Source organism: Capsicum annuum, chromosome 10, assembly GCF_002878395.1.
Source record: "Capsicum annuum cultivar UCD-10X-F1 chromosome 10, UCD10Xv1.1, whole genome shotgun sequence".
Taxonomy (NCBI): Eukaryota; Viridiplantae; Streptophyta; class Magnoliopsida; order Solanales; family Solanaceae; genus Capsicum; species Capsicum annuum.
The window spans coordinates 48,718,451-48,723,253 of record NC_061120.1 but is presented as its reverse complement, the minus strand read 5'-3'; the positions used below and the strand labels follow the sequence as shown (position 1 = coordinate 48,723,253).

The 4,803-nt window shown below is 36.2% G+C and overlaps 1 non-coding gene across 1 annotated transcript; it reads left to right on the top strand.

Annotated features, from left to right (window-relative positions):
* Nucleotides 1–3,674: 3,674 nt before the first annotated feature.
* LOC124888271 lies at nucleotides 3,675–3,781 on the top strand. Its single transcript, XR_007046401.1, has one exon. It is a non-coding gene; the product is annotated as a small nucleolar RNA R71 (small nucleolar RNA).
* Nucleotides 3,782–4,803: the final 1,022 nt, after the last annotated feature.

The following is a 4,803-nucleotide window of genomic DNA, read 5'->3' as shown; positions in this document are numbered from 1 at the left end:
GAACCTTTCTAGCTATTCGTTCACCCCCATGATGGCCCCCATAAGGAGGTGAATAATACTTTTGTAGCACTTGTTTAGATTCAGCTTCTGAAACACATCTGTGCACCATCCCACCAGCACCTTGTTTAAAGAAATAGTGCTCATCCCATATGTATGCATGAGAATCATATAACAAGTTCTTACTCTATTGACTGGTAGCTTCGGAAGTGTAAACACAACTTACTAATAGATTCACAATGTCTATATACCAAGTAATCTAAAACACAGCGAGCACCAATAATTTATCATCTGGAAACTCATCCCGAATGAAAAGTGTATCATAAGTAATGAGATCACGATTTTCTAGCCTTGATAAATGATATGCCACCTGATTTTCATATCTTTTTCCATCATGCAATTCTAGATCAAATTGTTGGAGCAATAGAATCCACCAGATCAAATGTGGCTTTATGTATTTTTTGTTAAATAAGTACGTAATGGTAGCATGATCTATGTGAACAATTACCTTGGTGCCAACAAGTATGATCTAAATTTGTCGAATGCATATACAAGCGCTAGCATCTTCTTTTCTGTAACTGTGTAATTCATTTGAGCATCATTTAAGACTTTACTTGCATAATAAATTGAATAAAATACCTTATCTTTTCGTTACCCCAAAAATGGTCCAACAACTACATCCTTAGCATCACACATCAACTCAGATATTAATGCCCAGTCAAGAGAAATCAAGATGGGTTCTTTTTTCAGTCTTTTCTTCGGGACCTTAAAAGCTTCCTGGTACTCAACCCCAAAATCATAGTTTATTTTTCCAATAACTTGCACATAGGATTTGCGATTTTTAAAAAGTCTTTCATAAACTTCCTATAAAATCCTATATGTCTAAGAAAACTTCTCACTCCCTTCACTATCATAGGATATGGTAGCTTTTCACTGACTTCAACTTTTGCTCTGTCTACTTCAAGTCTCCTACATAGCACCTTATGACCAAGGAAAATCCATTCCTTGACCAAAAAGTGGCACTTTTCCCATTTCATTACAAGATTTGTCTCTTTAAAATAGGCCAAGACTCGATCTAGATTGTGCAAGCAAATATCAAATGAGTTACCATAGACATAAAATTCATCCATAAATAACTCTAAAAATTCTTCTACCTTGTTGTAGAAGAGTTCCATCATGTATCTTTAAAATTCTGTTGTATCATTACAAAGGCCAAAAGGCATACATCTAAATACATACGTGCCATATGGATAGGTAAAGGTGGTTTTTTCCTTATCTTCTGGTTCTATTGTGATCTGATTATACCATGAGTATCTATCCAAAAAGAAATAGTATTCTTTCCTTGCCAACCTTTCCAACATTTGATAAATGAATAGAATAGGATAATGATCCTTCCTGGTGGATTCATTCAGCTTTTGGTGATCAATGCAGATCCTCTAACTAGTCACCAGGCAAGTGGGAATCATCTCATTAGCTTTGTTGGTCACCACAGTCATCCCACCTTTCTTTGGAATAAAGTGCACAGGGTTGACCCATTTGGTTTCAAAAATAGGATAGACAATCCCAGCACCAAGCCACTTAATGACATCTTTTTGCACCACTTCATTCATCATAAGATTCAATTTTTGTTGATTCTGCACACTTTCTTTGTAGCACTCTTCCATATATATTATGCATATAGAAAGATAGATTGATCCATATGATGTTTAATATCTACCATCCAATTGCTTTTTTCTTCTTTTTCAAAACTGCCAATGATTCTCTTACCTGCATACCAGACAAACCTACAGACAAAATCACTAGCAAGGTATCATCATTACTAAGGAAAACATATTTTAAATAAGGAGAAAGAGCCTTGATCTATAATTTTGATGCTTTATCAACAGATGCGTAGGAGATAGGCTACTCTGTCTATTTAACAACTTAAAAAGAACCACTCTAGAGTTAATTACTACCATATCCATGACTCGTTCCATTTCAAGCACCTCTACATAACCATAGAGATCATGTCCCATTACAATACACTCTAATGGATCTTTTGATAACAATAAGTGGAGCTCAGACTCAAGGTCTACAAATGTAATGGCAGATAGTTCTTTATACACCATAGGCAAATTCATTTCCTTGTACACATCAAATACCTTAACGTTGTTATAAGCTCTCATGGCCATCTTCCTTGTATCGACATAAATAAGTGACTGCCCTATTTCCAAGAATGGACGTCCCAAAATAAATGGAATGACCAAATCAGCTTCAAAATCAAGAATGTTAAATTCCACTGGGAAGTTAAGGGATCCCACTTGTACCAATACATCTTTAATGATTCCATCATTCCTAGAAAGGGATCTATCAGCTAACTACAAAATATTGGTTATGGGTTTGGGACTCCCAATACCAATATTCCTAAACCAAAATGTAGGCATGAGATTGATGCTTACCCCTAAATCACATAACTCGCAAGCACTGATGGCTTGCTCGATGGTGATCTGCAAGGTAAGGCTACCTGGATCTTTCAGCTTCATGGGAAATTTATTTTAAATCTTGGATGTACACTACTCAGGAAGTGCTACTATAGCATATTCCATCAAACTGTTCCTATTAGCCACTATGTCTTTTACATACTTTGTATACTTGGGAACACTCTGCAAAATATTAACAAGAGGGAGATTGACATGAACCTGCTTCAAAATCTCTAACAACTTCTTATAACTGGCCTCCTCTTGGTGCTTCCAAACCCTTTGGGTGAAAGGTGGAGGTAGAATCTTCTTCTCTATTTTAGTTTCATTACTTGTAGATTTTTCTTTAACCGCTTTCTCCTTCGTCTCTTTATTATCACCATCAGTAATTGTGGGACTTACATGCTTAGGTTCCAACTCCTTTAGCTGCAAACCATTCCTAGAATTGACTGATTTACCTATTTTGGATTTACCTCAGTATCACTAGGTAGACCTTTGTGAGGTCTGGTGTTTTTTTTTTCCGCAATCTGACAAATTTGCAACAAAAAATTCTTCGTAATCAACTGTTGGTTCTTCATATCTGCTACCAACTGTGCCTGAGCATCTATAACTTATTTCAAAAGTTCTTCCATATTGCTCATCTGAATCATGGTCTGATTATTCTGAACTTATTGCTGTTGATTCTGTTGTACTAGCCCCTCATATTGATTATTGTTCTATTCCTGAGTTCCACTCTATGAGAAATTGGGATGGTTCCTCCAATTTGGATTGTAAGTGTTACTATAGTTCTTATGCCCTTGAAAATTAGCATTCCCCACATAATTGACAAAATTTGGATTAACCGCACAAGAATCCGTTGCATGCTCACTACTTATACAAATATCACACCATAAATCCGCTTATAGAATTACATTAGTTGTGGTTGGCAATTGTGTAACTCCCAACTTCATACTGCTAAACTGATTAGTTATCTAATTTTGTAATGCAAAAAGCTAAGTTGATAGAGCAGTGAACTGATCTACCCCCAACGCACCTACAACCTTCTTAGGAGAACTACTTGAGTCAACATGCCATTGAGGATTCCCTTGTGAAATCCGATTCAGCAGCGTATACACTTTATCATAAGTCTTCTAAGGATCTTGCCCACTTAATGTTGAATCTAACAGAATCTTAGTGTTGGGCTCAAGACCCATGAGAGTATAAGCCAGTACATCATTAAACTGATGGTGGTGAGGTCAATTTCTAAGCATACCCTTAAATCTTTCCCGAGCTTGGTAAAGATTTTCTCTTACTTTCTATCTAAAACTTAGAATCTTGCTTCTCAAGTGTGTTGTCTTCCCTGATGGGCAAAAAACTAATAAGGAATTTACGAGCCAGATTGTCCCAGAAGTGATAGAGTTTGGTGGTTCAGCATATAACCACCTCTTCTCTTCCCGAATTAAAGAAAAGGGGAAGAGTGTCAGTCTAACATATTCAGTTGATACCCCAGCAGGAATATAAGTATCACTGATTTCCAAGAAAGTTTGTATGTGCTGTTGTGGATCTTTTGGTGAGTACCCTACAAACTGTCCACTTGTACACAACAGTTTTACCACATTCAACTTTAATTCAAATGGACCACCCACCTCTGTCTTTCATATGCAATTAGTATCATGGCTCATTAGTGGGATTTCCATATTCCGAACAGGTCTGGCTATTGCTTGAGCAGTAGCAGCTAGAATTTCTTGAGCTGGATGACGTGCAGAATTTGGATCAATTGGATCAATGATATTAGGATCTCTTTGTTCCGCCATTTAAAAGTATTGAATTGGTTATTGAACGGCTGCTACCCTCTACCTCTAATGAAATATTTGCTCTGGTTCTAAATATGGCTCAACCAATTCTTTATCCCTTGCCAGCTTATTGTTTTAAAAACATGCAAAAGTCATCCAGCGAAGATCAAGTCGTTAATACTTAAACTTAAAATCAAAAATTAAATATTTAGAAAATTACTAATTATAATAGTCCTCAACAACGGCGCCAAAATATTGTTGCGGTCTAACGCACTCGCAAGTGCACGCGATTGTACAAGTAATATAGTAACTAAAACAGTCGGATATCAAACCCATGAGGACTATGTAACTGGCAATTGAACAAACTTTAGTTTTCAACAAGAATGGATTAAGTATTTTGAAGTACCAAGATGATTGTGAAGTTTCAAGTAAAAATAAAATTAATAAAAAAATAAGAAAATGAGACAATAGCAACATAAGCAGAGTTGTAACCAATAATAGTGAGAATTCCAGGGTTGAGACACTTTGGACAATCTTACAAATCTCTATTCCTAAGTATCTTAGTTGATTATCGGGTT